General features: G+C 43.1%; 1 pseudogene; it reads right to left on the reverse strand.

Annotated features, from left to right (window-relative positions):
• Nucleotides 1-23312, reverse strand: part of LOC143387209 (teneurin-4-like) — a 266697-nt pseudogene that overhangs the window by 90728 nt on the left and 152657 nt on the right.

The following is a 23312-nucleotide window of genomic DNA, read 5'->3' on the forward strand; positions in this document are numbered from 1 at the left end:
AATACTGTAAGATCTCAGAAGAACATGCATCTACTGTCTGTCTTGCTATTAAGACCAATGTCAGTCCCAAGCTCCTGGTTGACAGTTACTCCACTAGGCCCAGACCTGTGTGCATCAGGCCTGGCTGCCTTCTGGATTTGGGCAGTAGGCAGAAGGACTGAAGGGAATCTCAGATAATAACCAGTCGTTTAAAACAGCCATTTCTGGCTGCAAATGAACCAGAGCAATATTACACAATTGGCTTTCTAATTCTTATAATGCTTTCAGATTTTAGAAATACCCTAGGAAAAAAATTTCCAAAGATTGGGGTGCTGAGTTTCTGCTTTGTTGACTTACTACTCTGTAGTATACTAGAAAGTACCTTGGTATAAAGAAAAGGTAGCTGCAGAAACAACTCCAGACAACAGTTGGGCCATCATTAGAAAAGAATGGTTAATTGTCCTGATGTTCTTTTCCACATCTTTATCCTTTTCTTTTCCTAATAATCCCTTGAGATCCATAGAACAGGCATCATCTAGGTGGCAAAGTAGAATACATTCTGGTTGTATTTATGCAAGTTTATACAACAGAGAAATGAAGCCTAAATGTATGTCTATTATAAAAACTGGAATGGCCCTCATGGTCCAACTGCTCCATCTTCTACATAGGGAGAATGAAGCCCAGAGACAATAAGTAGCTCACTAAGGATTGCACAGGGAGTCAAAGTCAGAGCTGGAATTAGAACCCAGGTCTTAGACTAGCCTCTCATTCTTTGGGTTTTAATTATCTAGCACTTGAAAAAAATCCAAAGCAAAGGCAAATTCTCTGGCATACCCAGAGGGACAGAGGGTATGGAGGTAATGGTGTTCTCCAAATCAGAGAAGAGCCCTTCATCAAAAGTAATTCAACGTCCTTTCCCGGGAGGAGCAGCCTCAACAGCTTCTGCCACACAGAACTGGATGACCTCTTCTTAGCACCTCCAGGGAGGAGCTCATAACGTTGCCAGGCAACTCATCCCACTGTTGAATTATGGGAAAACTCTTTTTTTCTATGTACCTTCTTCCTTCTTCTCTATCCTAGCTGCTGGATGTCAATTAATTTCATTTATGTTAGCTAATTTTAACGAATCCAAATGGAACAACTAGTGACATTGTACTCACTCCTTAAGCCACATGAATGGTTCTTGCTTGGCGGTGCACGCCCCCCCATCCCCCGCCCCCGCCGACTGCACAGCTGGTGTTGGAAGCCTGTTAACTCAGTAACGCCACTTGCCCCTGGAGCTGCCAGGGCCCATGGGTGCCAGAGCCCTACCTCCATCGTTGTCTTTGCTGTCTCCACAGGCGGTTTCCATGGAAGTGTCACAGCCTGCTCCTCTCCAGCCCAGCTGGCAGACGCAGTGCCACCCGTTCAGGTCCAAGGTACATCTGCCGTTGCCATTGCACAACCCAGGACAACCCTCTGCAAGACAAAGGATACAGAGTCGAGGTCCGCCCATGCACCACTGACTGCCTTCCCATGCAGCCACTCTGCCAGCAACTCACACTGTGCCTCCACATCCATTAGCACAACAGTGCCACAGTAGACCAGGAAGGCAGGTGGCATTAAGGCCTACCACTTCATAGAGAAGACAACTGAGACGCAGAGGCAAAGGGATTTGCTAAGGTAGCAGGCAGAAGTAGCAGGGATAGGTCTGGAACCCACACCCTTTGCATCTACAGCTCTCCCCTTCATGGTGATTGGATTCTGGGGCTGCAGACAGTGGGTGGAGGCCTGGCTCAATCTGACCAGAGGAGTTTCTGCACAGGCCTTGCTACTTATTCCTTCTCCTGTGCTCCCTTTGTTCTGGCTGCTGTCTGGAACAAAGGAAACATCTCTCTGTTTATTCCTCTTGTCCCTTGGCACTTCTGGACTCAACTCTAAAAGGTTCTTCTTTTTTCAACTCTTGTTACTAGGTCAATTTTATTGGACCTCAGGCTTTTGACTTATTTTCTTCTATTTTCCCCTAAGCCACTGTCTTTGTTTTGAGGACTTATGTCTTTTTCTTACCACCTTGTCTATGTTATACTTTGAAGAGGGCTCTGCACCCAGAGGCGCTCCATAACTATGGTGAGATAGACAAACTTGTGCTGTCAGCAAGTGCCAACGCAGGCTCAGGTAGGCTGCTCTGCTTCTATTTTGTGCATCTGTATATCTATCTGCCCACCTGTCACTTATTCAGCACCTTCTCCAGGTTAGTGCTATAGGCTCAGAGATGAATAAGACTTAGATCTTATTCTTGAGGAGCATGTAGTCTATCAAAGGATGCAAATTTGAATAAGCACAAAAATTCACTGTGAAGTATCTTAAGAGAGACTTAAAAGATATGGGAACTGAACAGGTGTAGCCATCTGCAAGGGCTGCAGGTGACTTAATCAAGATGGCCAGGCAATATTTATTCTGTGCTGGTTCTTTGACTCTAGGACCAGGTGGTGAGTCTAAAACTTTAGTGCTCTAAGGACTTTTGATTGTTGACTGATACTCCAACGGCAAAGAAAAGAACATGTTCATTTTCACTTGAGATGGGCAACAGAGAGACCGATCAATCTGGGCACTATGTTTTCCAGGTAAAGGAAGAAACAACTGTTGAGTGTTTCTCCAAGCCTAGGAGGTATTCCTCTAGAGGTTTAGGAGCAGATGTAGAATATGTGATCTTTGCACAGTAGGAGCTATTGGGAAAGAAGGGAAACCACCAGCATGGCCACCCCCAAAAGTGATTAAAAAGGAAGTTGTGAATGTGGGTCCTAGGAGAAGGGCTGTGATGTGCAGGGGTTACTGGGACACCGTCTCAACAGTCAGCTTTGGCCATCCCTAGTGATCTAAGCATTTGCAGTCTCCCTGTCCCCAATTAGTCTTATTTAAATTTTTGTCCATACAGCTGGGAGTTGCTTTTAATTAAAGCTCATTTATATTTGGGTTAGTCTTGAAGGAAGAATGGTCTGATCTTTAAAAATGGTAGCAGACTGGGCTGGGGTTGTGGCTCAGCGGTAGAGTGCTCGCCTAGCACACATGAGTCACTGGGTTCGATCCTCAGCAGCACATAAAAATAAAATAAAGATATTGTGTCCACCTACAACTAAAAAATAAATTAAAAAAAATGTTGGCAAACTGATTTATTGTAGTCTGCTATATCCTCCTATCAGAACATCTTCTGTCTAACAGCACAAGTATGGAGCCATATCAAAGGCTGGGTCTACCACCCAGTGGCTGTGATTCAGCATGTTATTCACTTTCTTCTTACTTGTCATGCAGTGGTACTGGGATGGCTAAGACCAGGAATACATGATGCGTGAAACCTGGTACACAGCAAAACCCTCTACCTCCCTTTATTTTCTTTCTATTTGGGAGAAGGTATATCATATCCTAAGTTGTTATTCTAACCTCAGGTAGAGCTCAGAAAACAAAATAGGAAACAGAGGCAGTTACCTAGATCAGAATGAGCCAACTTGTCCTGTGAAGGTCCACACAGAATAAGTTAAGCCTTGTGAGCCATAGGGAATCTGTTCTAAATACTTACTCTGGCACTGTAGCTTGAAAGCAGATGCACATAATTTATAAATTCATTAGCACCACTGTGTTCTGTAAAACTTCATTTACAAAAGCAAGTAATGGGCCTGATATGGTGTATTGGCTGTAATATGCCAACTCCTGGTTGAAACTCTTCAGGACAGTGATCATAGGCTGGGGATCTACTATGGCTGGCTGCTGCACTAGGTATTTTGAATAGATTATTTCTAAAGTAACTAACTTTTGTTAAAAATTTTCAGGTCCTGATTTTCAGGGAAATTCCAATTCCATCCTATGTAATCCTAAATTTTTAATAAAAGCCGTGTATCATAATAGTAGGGACTTCAGAGCTGGACAAACCTTATTTCAAATTCTAGTGCCATTGTTTTACTTCCTACTCATGTGATGACTAGCAAATTAGGTCTAAGCTTCAGTTTTCTCATCTGTAAAATGGAGATAATACCCAATTCAAAGAGTTGATGAGATGATTAAATGAGATAACATGCACCACTTATTTAGCACAGTGGGTATCATAAATAGGCATTTAATGAATGGCAGCTGTTATTCGATTTTTTAAAAAAAACTTTGTATGACTCCAAACTGTGTCAATGTTTGACTCTGAATCTATGGTCTTCAGAAGTACAAACCTTGCTAAAGAGAGGAGATAACCCAGTGACAAGGTCCTGGGGTCAGCATGCAATGCAGAGGGCAGGGCCATATGTCCCAGAACCAGACCTACCATCTCATGCTTCCCTAGCAGATAATTTCTCTTAGAAATTATTTTAAATATTCTTAAGTGAATAATGCAATTAGTTTAATGGTTTCACTCCCTCAGTTAGAATGTAAACTTCAAAAAGAAAACTTCGGGCCAGGGGTGTGGCACACACCTGTAATCCCAGCAGCTCAGGAGGCTAAAGCAGGAGGATCACAAGTTCAAAGCCAGCCTCAGCAACTTAGCGAGGCCCTAAGCAACTCAGTGAGACCCTGTCTCAAAATAAAATATAAAAAAGGTCTGGGGATGTGGCTCAGTGGTTAAGCACCCCTGGGTTCAATCCCCCATACCAAGACAAAACAAAAAACAAACAAACAAAACCCTATCATTGGGCCTAATCCAGTACTTGCACATAGTAGGCACTTAATATGTACTTGGTGAAATGAACCAATGAATGAGAAAAGAGCTAGATTCTGGTCCCTCTGTCTAACCTGTGGGAGTTGGGAAGTCAACTTTTCCTCTTTTGGTCTCAATTTCTTAATTTATAATTTTAGACGAGATGATCTATTATGTCCTTCTAGAACAACTGACCCAATAGTAAAGGTCAAAACATCATTAGGTTCAGTGGTTCTATGCTTAAATTCAACTCAGCATTTACTGGATGCCAGACCTTGTGTTAATTTATGGGTATAAGGAGATGAAATATATCAAGAATTTTATATTCTATCTATACCTTGCTTTGTTCCAGGCAGGATTTAAATTTGGTTTTACAATCTTTTTTAATATTTATTTTTTAATCGTAGTTGGACTCAGTTATCTTTATTTACTTTTATGTGGTGCTGAGGATCGAACCCAGGGCCTTGCATGTGCTAGGCGAGTGCTCTACTGCTGAGCCACAACCTTAGCCCGGTTTTACAATCTTAAACAATACTTCTTATAGTGAATTTTGTGAAATACTAGTTCTAAGAGGTCCTCAGAAAGAGACATTTGTAATCAAAAAGGTCAGAAAATATTGCATTCCATATTTTTATCTTAGAAAGTCACACTGAATGTCACTATGTTTATTAAAGAAACCTGCTTATTTGATTATTGGAGCATTTTCTAATTTGACTTCAGAATTCTTCTTCCACATAACCCTGTAATATTCTATTCCATGACCCCCCCTTTGGGAGCCCTGCTCTTGTGCACTTCTCTGGGTGCCTAATGTGCACATTCTGCGTGACTCTGAGGCTGTCTGCAGGGTCAGTTGTTCCCAGGGAAGGAAAGGGAAGCTTTCAATATGGAACCACAGGGATACTTTTTCCATAGTCAGTTTCTTCAAATGGACCAAATTACACCCGGAGGACCTGCACTGTCCCATTGGTTTCAGAGGGACCTTGGAGTATCTGTGGGTGGAATGAAGTTCCCTCTCATCCCACACTTGGCTTCTGGAATAATCATGCCCCCATTAGCAAGAATGAGGAAGCCTCCTCCAGGGCAACCTGCTGACTTTCTTAAAGTGATATGCCCATCCTTCCCCATGGCGGAAACTCATTAATTCCACAAACCTGAAACTCATCAATAATTCAGAGAGGCCGAGTAACATCAACAATCCCCTCTGGAAGGACTCACACCAGGCGTATTTGCTAGAGCCAAAATAATGTAATTTTAAGGTTTAGAGAAGGGCTTTTAGAAAGAAGCACTGCCCTTTAAATGACAAGGGATTGCTTTATCTTCAACATCCTGCTTAGGCCTATGAAGAAGCCCCCTTGCAGCTAGGATCTGGTGTGACTAAAAGACTCTCAGAATCCTTAGAGGTATTTATTTTTCAATGAAGTGGCAAGGGGGCTATGCGATACACATGTCTTATATCAATTGTCCCCTTTCTTTAGGTTTTCCTTCTGGTCCTCTTGTACTTTTTCATCTTGACATGCACTTCTCCAGGTCACCATCTTTTCTTACTTAGATGCGAGCAAATAATCTGCTAATTGGTCTTCTTGTCCCTAGAAACACTGGTCCCCCCTCCCCGCCATTTCTTTTACAATAGGGCCAGATTGATCCTTCCAAATCACAAATGGTGTTATCCTGATTTTTAAAAACTTCAGTGGCTCTCTTATAATCTAGCTTGAATTCCACAAGTTGCAAGTCCCCTGCCTAATCTGGTGGGGGTCTCTTTCTCTGGCCCTCACGATCCCTATCATAACTCTCACCACACTTGTTGGAATTGTTTTTGTGTTTTTCTGTTGACTTCGGGCACTCTGAGGGTAGGGACCCTTTCTTTAAGGGCAGTATTCACTTAAAATTTTCAGGTCCTGATTTTCAGAGAAGTTCTAATTTCATACTATTCAAGACTGAATTTTTAATAAAAACCACATGGTGGGGACTTTTTATAATGGTGGTTACTTTGAAGCTGGACAAACCTCAGTTCAACATATTTGTTGAGTGAGTATTGCTACCAATATTCTCTACCAATGCAACTGGAAAGAGAGAACAAAAATGGGCTTTTCTTTGAACTGCAAAATATGTGCTCTAGACAAGTCCTGACCTTGTGTAGTATAGGTCTCTGAATTCATGTTTAGAATTAGTACCCATTATACCAGAATGTCAGCCAGATGGGGGCTTGGGTTCAGACCTAGATTTTGCCAAGAAACATTTGTCTTTTAAAGCAAGTTATGATTCACTGACCTAATCCAACTAAAGGTCTGGTGATGCTATTTTGGAACTAAGGATTAGAACAGTTGGCTTGAGATAAGATGCAGGCCACTTCCCTGTAAGGATGCAGCTTGGAAGGTATAGTTTGAAGGATAAAATGTTAGAAATTGTGGAACATTTTCAGTGACTTATGGTGGTAGGAGGTAGAGTGTTGGAAACATGGATTGGGTTGGGAACTCCAAAGCCCCGGCTCAACCACTTCTTGGGGTGTGATTTAGGAGGAGTCATATGACTCCCGCAGTTTCCTTTTTCAATCAAATGGGTATAATCATATCTGTTCTCTTAAAAACATTCACAAACCTCAAGCCTCATAAAAAAACAACTTCACATAGTAGGAAAAATTCCATCAAATAATAATTCCATTATTAAATTTTATCCATCCTGAAGATTTCTCTGATGAAAATAATGTGTCAAATCTGTTTTCAAAATGCTCAGAGGCACTTGTCTTTCCTGCTGGAATGATTTTATTGTCAGTTGAGGGCCAGCACGTGAGTGGTGAGAAGGCTTGCCTCTTATCACCTGATGGGTCCTAGTGGCTCTTGTGCTGTATCTGGCAAAGATGTCCCAGCAAAGCCTGGGTCCATTATCATTCTCCCAAACCCTTTCCACGTAGTTTAAATTAGCTGTTATCTCTTGTTAAAAAACAATTTTGCTTTTTCTGTTAATTAAAAAATTAATCTGGCTAATGAAGTCCTCCAAATGAAAGGTGAGAATAAGAATACGATGATAAAATAGCATAATAGCACGTTCACCAAGCATCATTCCTGCCAATGCACCAAGCACTTGACATTCATTGTTTCACAACCCTCATGCTAACCCTGAGAAGACTCAAGTGAAGTGACTTGCTCAGGGTCACCTAGTTTGTCAAGTGTGGGATCTGGGATTAAAATCCCCACACTCGGACTACAAAATACCTGTCCTCAACTGGTGAGCATATGTTTTGTACCGGGTGCTAAGTTAGGGCTTGATGAGGAAAAGATTAATATGACATGATCTGTCTCCTTGGGGACCTCATTGTCCTATCACATACCTGATCATTCTCAGACATAGTCTTAGAGCAGTGAGGCCAATTTGGAAATTTAGGCATCACCAAATTCACATAAATGTTTAAAATGTCATGAATTACTTTGCCTTTAGGGAATATTCTTCAAAGACAAAACTTACCAAAGCCAGGTCTTCTCTGAAAAAGAAAACAAACAACAAACAAATAGACCACCCCCCGACTCCCTGAGGCCAGAGTCTGTTTCCCCTTGTCTCCAGAGCCTGGCCCCTGTACCTAGTACTCGGTAGGTGCTCCTTAGGTGGCTGCTGGATGAATAAACATGACTGCAAGAGCATATAGTCCTCACAGTTTCTTAGCTCGCTCTTGGGTCTATTCCTCTCTCAGGCCACCCAGGCTGGTTCCCAGCATCTTAATTCTGATGGACCAGGAGCCATAAGGGATGGGCAGGGTGACATGAGATGGGATGGAATAGGTGAAGGGTGTATGTATTGGGGGGAAGGACAACAGCACAGTGGTGATGTCACAAACAGATCTGAGCAGCTTAGGCAGAGAATGACACTCCAGGTATATCAATCACCTCGAGACCAAACACCCATCCCCGCTGGGCAGTGGATGCTGTGACAAAGCTGGGGATGTGGCAGTGTCCAGACATCTTCATGCTTATGGGGTGTATATACATTTTTATATACACGTTTCTTCTTTTATGCTCATCACAAACACACACACAAGACAACAGGAAAATAGAGGAAGGAAGACCATACCTTTAACTACCCTATCCAGATAGTGAGCTTGGGAGATAAAAGACAGGACATTTAAGGTAGGACCCAGTAAGTGCAGTACTGCCTGCCACATGACCATGCCAGGTGCTAGGGAGACACAGGGGGAGGTCCCCCTGCCATGGAGGGGGGAAAAAACCCAAAGATAAGATGACAGGGGAGAGGAAGGAGAGCAAGCACATTCTCCAGGAAAGACCAAAGGAACATGGGCTCATTCTGGAATCCAGGCACTTGTCAATGTGATCAAGAAGACACATGGAAAAGGAAAACAGGGGAAAGGAGGATGGGAAGCTGCAAAAGTGGCCACACTCCTGCTCCGTCAGGTTCATCCAAGTTTATGGAAAACTAGAACTTGCCCTTGTCTACCCAGAGCATCATCCAACCTCCCCCAAGGGGAAGCAGCGATACTAAGAACAAGCTGTCCAGGCAGAGGTGTTCCCAAGAAGCTGGGATTTAGAAATATGCAAAATTTGAATCATTTCTGAAATGTACTAGAAAGAGTGGGTTGAGTCTTTGGTCAAATATACCATTAGCTTGTCTGTTTGCCATTCTTGAATTTTTCATGTACACATGTGCCCATATGTACTTGAATGCAGAATGCTTGGTGTTCAAGTAAGATGCATTCCTACTTTGTGCACCTTCCATAGAATGTGAGGTATAGATCAATGGATGTCATGGTGGAACACCTGAAAAAGAAAACCTGACCACAAGTCAGTGTTTTACTAACTCCAAAGATACAGTGCTGCCTGCTTTGTCTTACATTGGCAGGGCTGTGTCCAAGCCTAGAATTACTTGGCCATTTAAGATTTTGCCTGTTATGGGGCTGGGTGCCAAACATTGCTTTGATGTGAACTCAATGTGCATATAAGCAAGCCACTGCCTGTGTGTTCAGAGCAGGGCTGTCTCTCCAGTCCCAGCATAAATCATTAATCCATTTTGCCTTTCCCTTTGAGGAGCTTCCTTTTCCCTGTCTTCCTGTGCCTCCTTTTCATGTGTTTCCACAAATGCCAGGCAGATGGCACTCTCCCCTTTAAAGCCCCTTGATACCTTCAGCCAGGCTGCACCCCATCCTCAGCTCAATTTCATACAGGAATAAAAAATCCCAAAGATAGGGCTGGACTGCAGTGGCGTGACCTAATCTGGAAGCCCTAGTATTCTATATACTGTAAAAATGTTATTACTCTTTTCATAAAAAATTAAGTTCTATTTTTAAGTCCTCTGGCTAGACAAGAGATGGTTGCTGTTTATCAAGATATATTGGCCTCAAAAGATTGGTGGACAAAAGGTGCGTTCTTTGGTTCAGGTGTCCATGTACTGCTGTTTCAAGATGTGTTCCTTGAGGTGCATAGCCAAGTGGAAAATTGGGAATAGGAAATGAACAGGGCCTGCATGCATCCCTTCATTCTTAGAGATGCCATGGAGTCCATGAGAGCAGGATATCAGGAGGGAATGTGAAGGAGCGTGGCTTATCAAGCAGGAGTGGATAGACAAAGCTGTGGAATGCCAAGCAGGAAGGACCCTCATGAGAAAATGAAACACAGGACTGCCCCCATGAAACACAGCCTAGGGAGCATCTCTGGCTAAGGGGAAGACTTAAGACTTCCTTGATGCTTGGTTCATCTGTCACTTTAGTTTTAGTTGCGCTTACTCATCACATTTTGCAAAGTAGTTTAAAATTTCTTAGACATCATTTCCCAGGATGTCACGGAGCTTTGCCTTCAAAGAGCAAGAACACCGGGGATTCAGGTGGTTTTCTCAGTTTTCATCTGCAGAGTTTCTGGAAGGTCCTAATTATAATTACTTAAAAGAACTCTGAACCCAGAGTTTCTGGAAGGTCCTAATCATAAGTACTTAAGAGAACTCTGAACCCAGAGTTTCTGTCCTAATCATAAGTACTTAAAAGAACTCTGAACCCAGTTACAGAAGGGGTGAAGTGAGCCTAGGGTTCCCTCCCAGGGATGGCAAGCTTGGAGTAGACGCCATCACTGGGATCCAAAGGACAACACCACTGTGTGTCACCCACTTTGAGGGAGCTCTCCAGAGAGAAAACACTCCTGATTGTCTTCAAACTTAATGGTGGTATCATGGCTCTGGTGGTCAGTGAAGGTTCTATCCACTCTACAGAATATTCTCCCGAAACCCATGGGCTGACTTCAGAGAGTGCTCTCTCTTCAAATGCCATTCAATTTTCAAAAATTATATAGTAATAAAGCTCTCCTTTCAGTGTAAATCTTTTTTTTAATATCTTTAAAAAGTGCTTGCTAATTTCTCTTGACTGCAGGTAGGAACAGAAGCCAGTGGAAGTGACAGGCAGGCTCAGGTTACAATCAACATTGTGGCTTTTCAGAAGATAAGCAGGAACACTCAAAACTTCAAACCCTGACTCCACAAATCAAAAGGGATTCCTCTGCCATAAAGAGACTTCAAGCCACTCTGTGAATCCAAAAGCTGATAACAGCCAGTCAACACCAAGTCCAAGAGATTTCTGGGAATGGAACAGACTTTTCTTATCTCAGGCTATTGAAAATGGAAGTGACAACTGGGTCTTTGAAGTCCAATGTCATTTATTTATAAGACATATACAGAAGTCCATGCTGTCGCTGTGATTGCTTAAAAATCCGAACATGTATGCTTTTGAGTATAATCCTTTTAAAATTCATAATTTTAAAGTACCTACCAGCTTTTAGAAAAAAATGATGCAAAGTCTGGGAGGTGAATTCTAGACTTCACAAAATCCTCTGCATCTTTCTCTTAGGACTTCAGGATGAAGATGATGGCAGTAGAGTCATTTTTCTCATGGGTCATACTTATTTTTTTGACATTGCAGGCATGTTTTGTAGGTTCCTACCATCTTCTTCTCTCTAGGTAAGAAACTGGAGATAATGGAGACACACAGCTTATGTATTATAAAGACTGTGAACCTCTGGCATGAGGTTGATCTGGGAGGCCTAGGTCACTGGCATCTCTAAGACAACCCACATGACTCTTCTGTACCAACAGAGGTTTCCAAGACTTTCTTTCAGGACAATTCCAAGAAGCTTTAGGGTTCTTGTCAAAGGTTGTGGAGACATGAAAGTGGCTTTTCCATTCTTATGATCCAGGAGCCTCTGGTCAACTCTAATAGTTGCATCACTGGTCCATGTCAGGCCAGATGAAACGGAGATCAACACAGCAGGTGGTACATACAGGTTACAATCATCTGATCTTCTTTCAGGTGATGACAAGTCATCCAGGAGATGTTCTTGTTAAGATCTTAGACACATTCATGCTCTTCTTTCTTTGGATAAAGAACTGGTGAAAAAGTGGTGAATGGTGCCACCCTGAGAGGAACCCAAGGAGCTCAGTAGCTTTCCTTGATTCCCAGCCCTACCATGTAGGTGCTGAGCTCTCTAGAGCCATTGGCAATCACACTTTCCCTCTGAGAGTAGCACATTCCTTCTCTCTTCTTGTCAGCATCTGTCCTGTGGGATCACAGGTACTGTTGCAAGGAGATGCTTCTGAGGAAAGGATAAGCACAGGGCTATCACACAGGCTAAATCCCTGAGAGCAACTTGTGAGCTATTGGTTAAGGATTGTCTGGTTACAAAAAAGAAGCCTGAAAGCTTCCACTCCAAAGTGGACGAGTGCTGCCAAAGATTCTGTGTCCTTCTCTATAATTTCCCTTCAAGGTGAAGTCTGGTTGTGCTCACTCAAGTAATTGCATCATCAGAGTTTTATTTTGATCTTTACTCCCAGAGGAATCTTATGTTTAAGAATTAGGTTTTATGTGATTTGGATAGCTCTCCTGAAGTTGAGGAAATAATTCTGGATATCTGGCATCTTGAACAATCACAGCTTTGGGGTCAAGGTTGGAATTTTATAAATATAATCAGAAGCTGGCACTTCCCACACATGTTTTGAGACTTTATAGATGAGGGGTACTGAGGTGAGTAAAGTAATCATCACAGGATTGATTCAAAATGTTAGCAGTGTCTTCAAAGAAATAGGAAAAATTAAACACCTTCTTAAATTTAACCATGAGTGTCAGGTTTTGCTAAGGAAATCAGAGGTCAAGCCCCAGATGTAAGGGACCAATAAAATTTCTGGAAAAGACATCCAAAAACATATTTTTGATGACTCTATATTGACCATATACTTGACAGATAGACCTGAATCAATCCTTCTTACCTTAACTTCTCTACTTGGAAAACTGGGTCCCATGTGTACCAGTGGGTTACTAGTGTCAAGTAAGCAAGAGCAAAATCAAAGGATGGCTTAGAATGGCTTTTTCTTCATGGGATATTTTTAGGAGCAGGTGAATGGGTTCAGACTGATGGGTGTGCAGTTCTGTGGGTGGTGAAGAGGGCTGGCATTCCTCATCCCTGGACATGCCTGTGGCCACCCCATTCTGTGATGCACCTGCACTGGGAGAGAAACTGAGCCCTAAGACACCATGTGGTTTTCCCACAGTGCTTTCACCAAAGACCTTTCTTCCAGATGCAAATAGACAGTAATTCCTAACACAAGGCATTAGGTTTCAGTGTGAACGGTCTTGCTGTTTGAAAAAACAACAACAACAAACAACAACAAAAAAAAACCACCTAAAATCTGTCATTAAAGATGATGCCACTATCAAGTTCTCTCTTATTATGAAAACCAACCTCTTCTGAGAAAAATCAAGCAGATATTTAATTCCTACTGCAATAATCTGCTCTGGGAAATGTCATTGGGGTAAAAAGCTTCTCAGACTGGGGATTGGTCATAGGGAGCCCAGCTTCGTCTTTTTCTTTTGAGTTCTTCATTCCTGCTGTAAGGTAATCGGGTCATTCTTCCTGTTCATGGAGGGCAGCAGTGCGTAAAAAGACACTCCACTCTTCTTCTTCCATTGCATGGAGGACTCTGAGCCAATGTCCTAGTCTCTGGTGTGGGTAAAAACTATGACTACATTGCAGCATTGGAACTTGCTGCATGATAATGACCCATTGCATAATAATGAAATCTGATAATGAGAGAACATTTAACACTTTAAAATTCTAACTTTTCACATCAGCAGATTTTTTTCTTTTCTTAAATCACCCTTGCATGAGTGAATTTTCTTGGAAACATAAGAAAATAGTCCTTGTTACCACAAAGATTAAAAGAGCGTTCTTCTCATTTCTATCTCAACAGGAAAAGGAAGGCACCCACTACTGTTTCTCTGAATTTCCCCCCATCCCTTATATCCTGCAAGGTCACTGAAGTGTTCCTCCAGCACCAGGGTGTTGGGTTTCCCATGGGGATGCAGGTGGCCACGGCACAGACCCACAGAGAGAAGGCTGCCATGCAGGAAAATCAGACAAGGACAAAGAAAATGCCCACCACACAATGAAGGGTAATAGAATTCTGAGCCAAAGTCTGCACCACTGTGACTAGTCCATTACTTCTCCAATGACATTTTTCTGGTATTTAGGACTGTCAACCTTCCTCTTCTATCATGCACATTTACCTTGATGTATTTCTTATCTGGAGGGAAAAAAAAAAAAAAACATCTGCAACTCTGAGGAGGAATCTGTTCTTAAAGAGGGACAACAGGGTGAGCAAGGGAGGTAGAGAGGACAGTTTGACTTCTTGGCATCAAAATAAATGGGACCTTCTTAAAGCCAGGCTGATGAATATCCACAAGCCATTTGATGTAGCGCAGCCTGCCCACAAGGCCTGCCATGAATCATCTGTGACTGGACTAAGGGAGAATTTCCCTCAGTCCCTAGTTATTGGACTCAGCTGAGATGTTTTATCTTATAAAAGTCTAACATTCATAAATTTTTGGAGATTGGAAAGGCAAGTGGAGGATTCTGTAAGCAAGTGATAGAAAACAGAATACGCTATCCTTGGGCTCTGATTTCTTTTTGAACAGAATGGGCCATCTTCTGGGCTGTGAGACTGAAATGTCAGACTGACCTCTGTCATGCAGAAAGGCAGAAGAGAGTGGGAAGTGGAGTTTAAAGAAGAAGGCCCCGGGGAGGGACTAGGCCATATCTCATTAAGGGGTTTCCAGGACATTAACACAAAGAAGCCATCAAGGAGTGGACAGTGAGATGACATGCTATCTTTGGCTGTGGAAGAGCAGGAAGACTGCTGCCACTGTGGAGGAGCGAGGGCTGGGGCAGATTAGGTGAGGGACTCCAGTGCACTCAAATAAGAAGAAGGCACAGCCTTGGGAAGGACATGCGCTGGATGCTACCATGGAAAACCTGGCCTTTGTGGTGCAAGAATTTCAAACAGCTGCTGAGGAGGAAATCAAGCTGCAAATTCCTGATCTACCTCTTTAAAAGATACATGACCTTTAGACTCAGGTCCTGAAACAGAGGAAATAATCCATACTTCTTCGCTTTATAAGAAGTATAAAGTAATGCAGTTAAAATCTTTAGCACAATGCTTGACACAGTGTACATATTTGAAAATTAGAAGCCATTATTATTAAATTAATAAGTGTAAGGTGTTCCATAGCTACTTATTAACTCAGTGATTTCATCGGGGCAAGGACCAAGGGTATGAAGGAATGGCAAAACAAAACAAAACAGAAAACCCTAAAAGAGAAGAGTTAGCTCCTTTTGCTTAAAATTCTTTGTCCCTTGAAAGCTTAAGAGTTTCTCTAAGACCCAAGAGGTCTCCTTCAAGCTGGAGAAGCACCTGGAATCCTGCTTTCTCAAGCCACATGCTCACCATCTGATTACAGACCCTTCCTTTTGAAAAAATGGAAGGGGAAAAAGTTAAAACACACAGAAACCAGTTGATTCAATAAAGAGCTTTTGGTGAGTGTTCATTCCAGGATAATAAACCAAGAAAAACGTCTGGCTGTGTTTAAAATCAACAAAACCAGTAGGAAAGGCAGAGAGAGGAAAGGCAACGGGGAGATGAGCTTGTTTTTAAAGTTGCTAACAGTGCTGCTGCAGCGGGGGCAGGTGCTGAGGAGACCCCAAGAGAGGAGAAAGGAGACAGATGCAGACAGGATGGATGCTGAGGGCAGCAGAGGGGAAATGCAGATGTGGCCTGGGTCCTGTGGAGAGCTTCCCCAGGATTCCAGGCCTGTTGGGGAGCCTCCGAGGCCAGCGAGAGTGGAGACTCAGAGACAGTGAAGCTGATATCCATGGCTATGTGTATGGACTGCTCCACTGCGTGCAGGCTTGTGCGGTGCTCTTTACCTGCATTCTTCTCCCCATCCCACAGGTGAGGAAACTGAGCCTTTCACCTGGAAAGGGCTAAACAGCAAGGTGTGCTAACCAGCTAAGTGGGACCTGGAAATATAAACTGGGAAGACTAAGGTTGAAAACACCACACTGTGAATTTAAATCCAATTGACATCTAGGAAAAGCCAGTCATAATGTCATCAGATGAAAGGACTTTTGACCCCTTCCCACATGCAATGGGGACCCAGGCTAGTGACCCCACAGACAAAGGTGTCCTGCAGACCCAGACCAGGTATCCTGGGCGCCGTACCGATGGTGCAGTGCTCGCCGTTCCACCCGGGACTGCACTCGCACTTGCCGTCGCGGCAGGCCCCATGCTCGGCACAGCGTGGGTGGCAGGCTCGCTGGTCACACGCCGCCCCCATCCAGCCATCCTCGCAGCGACAGGTGCCCCCCACGCAGACGCCATGGCCACCACAGTCGGCAGCACAGATCTCTGTAGGCAGAAGGTGGGAGGAGGAGAGAAAGAAACAACTACTGAGCAAGTCACTGCTGGGGACAGGATCACACTTGTTTACCTACTAGGCTTCTGTGAGTGATTCCAGAGGCTTGGGAGATTAATCTCCATAGACAATGGCCTCAGGACCACAGCAATGCCCTGGGCCGAAGCCTGCCCTGAGTTGTTTCCCCACCAGGACAGGAGGGACAGAGGGCTCTGCTCTATTTGCTTTTCCTGCTGCCAGCCAGTCTCCGCCTTTGTGCTTGCCACTTCCAAGGGGGACTGGCCTTGTGAACAGATGTGAGAAAAAGTCAAATTTAATTAAAAACTGGTTATGTGTGAAAACAAAGTGAGGAGGAGTCCCGGTCACCAAGTAAAGAGCTTGTGGGTCTGGCTGGGGCATGTGAAGAGTTCTGGGGCCCGTGTTTCACAGCAGCTCTGACTCTAACTGAAGTGGGGGTGAGGGGAGGCTGGATCCTCCACCCCATGGGCATACTCCGGGTTGTTGTCCAAAACCTGCAGTTTATTCTCTGTCCTTGGCTTTCTGCTTCCTCCCCCTAAATCCAAGCTCCATCTAAATGGGCTTTTAGACTCAAAGCAAACAGCTGGCGGGGTATGGGGAGCACTTGAGGGCCAGAGTGGAGCCACCTGTTCCTTCACAAAGGCCCGTCTGTGCAGTGGTGCGGAGCACACAGGGCCTGATTCACAAGCCCCTCGGGCTTCCGACCAGCAACTACTTCATGCTTCTTGCAGGCAGAGGTCGTGAAGGCTTCCAAAACGTAAGTGCTCTTTAGGAAATAGGCTGAGCAACCGTGTCCATGGATGCGCTCTGCCAGGGCTCTGATGGAGACCCGGATGCTTCGTGGCCCAATAGTCTTCACATTCATGTGAAAATCCTGACACTTTAAATTTCTTTTAAACTAAGTGAACTGGCATCTGTGCCTTTACTCCCTTCCAAGTGACACTGCTGGTGTAGAAACTGCTAATGTTTTAGTTGCTTTTGAAAAAGGAAAGAAAACAAAATTAGATTTCAGAGGCTCCGACCTTCATTACTAACCTGAAGACAATGGATAAAATGTTTGCAAAATTAAAAAAAAAATGCTCTTTATGGTGTGTCCTTATGCAAGCAAAATGGAGGTACTTCCTACACATCTGATTTCTCATCTGCTGAGAAAAGAGAGAGGCTGCTGGAGGAGGGACAGAGATAGCTCTGAATTGGAGCCAAAGAACTGGATTCTATACAAGGCTCAGGAGCTTCTGAGCTGTGTGACTATGTGCAGGTTCTTTGACTTTATTGAGCCACAACTTCTGGCCCAGGGGAACAAGTGCTGTGTGATACTGTGGTCAGCCCCCTGATGACCAAGCCAAGCTTCAGTGAGCACTCAGTGAGGTGCACAATACAAAAGATCACGGTAATGGCTGATTAACTCAAGAAAGGTTTCCTGAAGACTGGGAGTCCAAAGAGGTTTGTGAAATCCTGCTCAGCCACTAATCTGCTGAGAAGGTCACTTCTGTCTGGGTATCAGTTTCCTCATCTATTTCAGGGGGTAACCTGCCTGATGGTTTTTAAGATTCCAGGCTTTAACTTTGTGGGAGTCTATGATACAATTACTCACTGTGTTACATAATATAATTCTACCCCCAAGGCTTGGCTCACCTGTCACAGGTGACAAGAAGTCACCTGGGAGTCAACCTGTGGTTATTCTCTTGCTCCTTCTCATCCCATATTACACATTAGAGTAATTCTTTGTTTTTGTGACTGTCTCATTGTCAGACCAGGAACAAGCTTGGACTAGGTTCTCCTTCCTCAGATCACCTCTATCCCTGGTACCGAGCACAAGTCCTGGCACAGAATAGAGCCTTAATTAAGTTTTGTTGCCCAGAGAGACAGGCACATGAGGATGAAAAATAATTTGTATACACACTGCTCAACCTGGCTGAAAGTCCAGCAAGGTCTACCTTTCCCAAGTGACCTATCCACCAGAAAATGTACCATGCCAGGGTGGGGCTGTGGAGCCAAGTGTTACTACCCCTAGCAGCCCATCTAGGACGTTGTAAAAGCTCCTTTCAGACAATGTTTTAGGCAACACTTCTCAGCCTCTTGGCTGAGATCAAGTGTAGACAACATTGTAGCCTTTCCTAGAGATAAATAATGACAATCTCCAGTCCTCAGGCTTCCCTAGATCCCATCTGAAACTCCCACCTTTTCTGCACACCACTGAAGGACAATGATCTCCTGATGACTCGGAGGCTGGGTCTAGGTTCAGGGCTGGAGGTTTCCCAAGAGCCCCGGGGAGAAGAACAACTTGGGCTTTGCTTGGGTTTACTCAGCACTTTTCCCAGTGGTAGTTTATGGTGTGAAAGTAAACAGCAAACAGTACTTCTATTCACCAAGCCAGGAGAGGGACAGGCTGCTGGCGCCAAAGTGGACATGTTTTTAGGCAGCAGGGATATGGAGTTGATGGGGACCGAGAATAGAAGAGGTAGGCCTTGCCCTGGACTTACCTGTGGGATATCAGGTCTTACCTAACAGGCATAGCTGCCCCATGAGCCTCAATATCCATGGGGGATTAATTTCAGGACCCCCTGAATACCCAAATCCATGGATTCTCAAGTCCATTTTATAAAATGGCAAAGTATGTGTATTTAACCTTTATAATCCTCCTGTATATTTTAAGTCATCTCTAGATTATTTGTCATGCCAAATACAATATAAGTGCTATGTAAATAGTTGTCAGATTATATTACTTAGGGAATAATAATGAGAAAAATCAGTTCACTACAGATGAAAAAATTTTTTGGAATATTTTCAACCTATAGTTGGTTGAATGGATACAGAACCTGTGGATATGGAGGGAAGACCTTACAACATTCCTTTACTAATTAATCTAAAGGTAGTGTGGACAAAGGAGAGTAAGACTTGCAATCAGATATAATTCCAAATCTCAGTTCAGCCAGTTACCTGACCTCCTACTCTATGGTTCTTAGCCTCATTTGATTCCTCCATAAAATGGGGAGGGACGATAACAGCACCCATTTCAGAGGGCACTTGGTACCTGATATATAGTAGGTCTCAATAAATTCATACTGACTTATTTATCCTTCTACTAATCTTCCATACATGCCTACTATGTGCCAGAGCCTTTACTTTGTACTCGAATACAGAGGTCAGTAGATACAATCTGTCTCCCAGGATGTCTTTGTCCAAATAAACCACAAACTGATATTGGCATTCCAAAGATTATCCAAATAATCTGTAGCCATCCCAATAACCTATAGCCATTATCTCTACCATTTGGCATATATGCAATGGATTAAAACCACAGATCTGGAGTCTACCCATGTCTTTGCCACTGATTGGCTGAATAATCTGCAAGTTGCATGTTATGCAATCCATCAAACCTTCAACTTCTATTTCTATAAAATGGGGACAATAATTCCCACTTCACAGATTTTACAGACTTGGTGTTGGATCAAATGAGGTAATGTGTGGGAAGGCCATTTTTGGCTTAGTTAACACTTAGATCATGTTTTACAGTTTAAGAAGCATATTTCACATACAATTTCTCACTTAAATATCATGAGGATGTTATGAGAACATTTGGCTGCTATCCTTCTTAGAGGTGAGGATACCAAGACCCAGATGGGAGAAGGACATTCTACAAGGTCATGTAGGTGTCTGTGTGTTCTCCTTGTTTTGACCATCCTTAAGCAACACAGAATTGCAAGACAGGCATTCTACAAATAAGAAAACAGCCTCAGAATAAGGAAACAACAACAACAACAACAACAACAACAACCAACTATATCCTATATCCTCCAGGGAAGCTTTTCTTTAGGGGAAACTCCTGGTTTATTCCAGCAGATTCCTCCCACCCACTTCTGGCCTCGCTGCCTCTTTTTTTGTTACATCCAGTTAGACCCTGGATATATATGAGATGAAATGGGATTCTCCACACAGAGTTTCCCAGACACTTGATCTCACTCTTTGCGTCTGGAGACTGTGGGTCTGATCATCCAAACATTCCATTTCCTTGCTAGTTGACACTAGACATTCTCTCCTGGCATGAAGCTAAAGCTGCTCAGTGGCTGGGCACCCTCCAACAGCCCTTTACAAGCTGGGTTGTGAGCTCTTACACATTTTAATGGAAGGGGCCTGAACTGGCGACCTTGATGTTTATTGGGTGCTAACTGATGGTAATGCAGCCTGGGAGCGCTCGGGTTCTCCTTTGCAGAGGGGCCAGTTTGAGTGGAAGAGACCCACTGATACATGATGGAAGCAGAAACCTATGCTGCTACTTTATCATCTGTCCTCAGGTTTAGTCCCTATTTGTTATTTATTCTCCCAAATACTTTGATTTATTATTTTTGTTCCTGAAATAAAGGAATAGCTCTATTTTTGCCTTCTCAGATTCTGCTTTGACATTAAAGCAGATGTAACTTCACAGAGTAGTTGGTGAGATCCAAACAGGATGATGTTACAGAATGTGCTTTGACAGCTCATATGCCTTTTACATCATAGAAATGGGCCTTGGTGAAATTTGGGTTGCAGTTCCTAAGTCTCATGTTTCCTTCTTTGTAAACTGAGACAACATGGCTCACTCTAGAGGGTTGTTTGGCACTGAGGATACAAGTGGGGATGACCTCAAGGAGTTTAGGTCTGACATGACAGATGAACATGACCTAAATCTACCGAACTACATGAGCAAATGTGAGCCAAAGTGAAGAGTCTAGCCTAGTGCCTGGTGTGTGATCAGAATATAATAAATTTCACAGACACGTTTTTATAAAAAAAAGGAAATGAGAAGCAGTGATAAGTAGACTAGATTGAAGGCTGAAGATCAGATGTGAATTCTGACTTTGGAAACATCCAATACAAGAACATTTGATAATTGCCGGCTGACTTTCATATGATCAAAATCCAAGCTTTCTGATTGAATGCTGAAGGTCTGGGGCCTGGCAGGTATCTGTGGAGGTAGTAGGGAGTATACAGGCTGTAGGGTAGACTGACTCCCTAGTTTCCCTGCTATGGGTTCTTGGGAAAATTACTTAATCTCTCTGAGCTGTAATTCTTCACTTCTTAAATGGAGAGAGTAATAATTATCTCCCTCCTATAGGGTGGATGGTGATAATTAAAGGAAGAGGTATGTGTAAGAAGCTCTATGTAAACTATATTGCATGCATGACTGGTTGATGAAGCCCTAAGACATACTGTATCAGCAGAGCTCCATGCTCCCTAACAGAGGATCAGCTTCCGGATGAGCCAAATATTTGCTTTTCTAATAGTAACCTCAATATTTGGGTATGAAGCTCTTGTTCTGGTCACCTGGATGGCACCATTGTCAAGACTATTAAAAGCTAGGTAGAAGCCATTTGTATGTGTAGGATGATATTTTTCTTGAAATCAGGTGATGATCTCCAACTGTCCTAAATTTCTCATTCCTTGCCTGAACTATAACAGGGTCTTGAAGATGACCCAACTAGACTCAAGAACACATTAGCTCTTTTCTTTTTCCTTCCTTCTTTCTTATTTTTTTTTGGGGGGGGTGGGGTGGGAGGATGCTGCGCCCCTCCCCTGACTCAGGCAATGGCAAGGCCCTACTGAGGTGGATAGCGCAAGGCGTCCATCCTCTGGAGGAGTGCAGTATGTTTCTGGGAATGGGCTAATTTGTTTTTGTACTCCTTTAATAAGTATAGTTGTGACTTCTCATATGACCATTAAGTATGAAGGAAAAAAACATGACTTTCCCAATTAATGCAACTACTTCTAAAGAATGGATCTGTTTGCTCTAAATGCAATGATTCAGCTGTGGAGTGTAAATTGTTAATGTCTAATGAAAAACTCCCTGTATTCCTGTCAAGGAAGTTTTTGAGAAATTAAATTAAAATCTAGAGGAGAAAAATTAATGTTAAGAAGACAGATTAGTGCTTAGTACTGGGCAACTTGTTCTTGTTCCTGTGCACACTGGTTTGTGCTCTTACTCTTGTTTGACTAAAATTAATAACAAGTCAACCACTTGCCATAACCATGGCACTGGTTCCAGTCAGTAAGTTAAGAAAGAATAGTCAAGGTATAGGCCAATAGTTTGGGACATTTGTAATTATTATTAAAAGTTAACTAAGCAGAAACAGCTCAAAGCAAAACACGAACTGAAAGTACAAATGTTTGCTTATGCATAAGCCAAGATACATTCTTCTATTCTGATTGTAGCTAGGTAATTTTTTGTTTCTTTGAATAATGATTCCTGTTTTGTAACCACAAAGTACTGTGAGCCTGCCAAAATTAAAAGTATATATGATCAAGTTCACAAGTAAAGATTGGGATCAACACCTGCACTTTGGTGTCTGTGTTGTTTCTCCACCCCTCTTTCGCTGACTCCTCACCATCCGTTCATCTCCTGAGACCCCCTGTTGGAGCAGGTCTCCGACAGGAGGAGGTAGGAGTGGGGGGATTCCAGGGATTGAACCAGGGCACTTGACCACTGAGCCACATCCCCAGCCTTATTGTATTTTATTTAGAGAAAGGATCTTACTGAGTTGCTCAGGGCCTTACTAAGTTTCTGAGGCTGGCTTTGAACTCATGATACCCCTGTCTCATTCTCCTTAGATGCTGGGATTACAGGTGCATGCCACCATGCCTGACACATTAACTCTTTTCTTGTAGGAAGTCAAACCCAAGCACTTTCCCTTGCCCAAGCAATCTCTTTCCCATCTCACTTGTGTATCTTTTTTCTAGACTAGAATCCCACCTGACAGCAGAGTCTAGCTTTTATCCATCTTGGTTTCCTGAGCACTAGCACCAGGCATGGCACAGCATGGCTTTCTACAGATGTTTGTTGAAAGAATAAATAATTGGGAAAAAAAAGTTTCATGAAAGAAGTGTATGTTTGTTGGCTTGACTCACTGTCATAGTGCACACAAGTTATTTTGTCAAATATATTCATATAGAGGCTCAGATTTCTTT

Source organism: Callospermophilus lateralis, unplaced genomic scaffold (genome assembly GCF_048772815.1).
Source record: "Callospermophilus lateralis isolate mCalLat2 unplaced genomic scaffold, mCalLat2.hap1 Scaffold_279, whole genome shotgun sequence".
NCBI lineage: Eukaryota > Metazoa > Chordata > Mammalia > Rodentia > Sciuridae > Callospermophilus > Callospermophilus lateralis.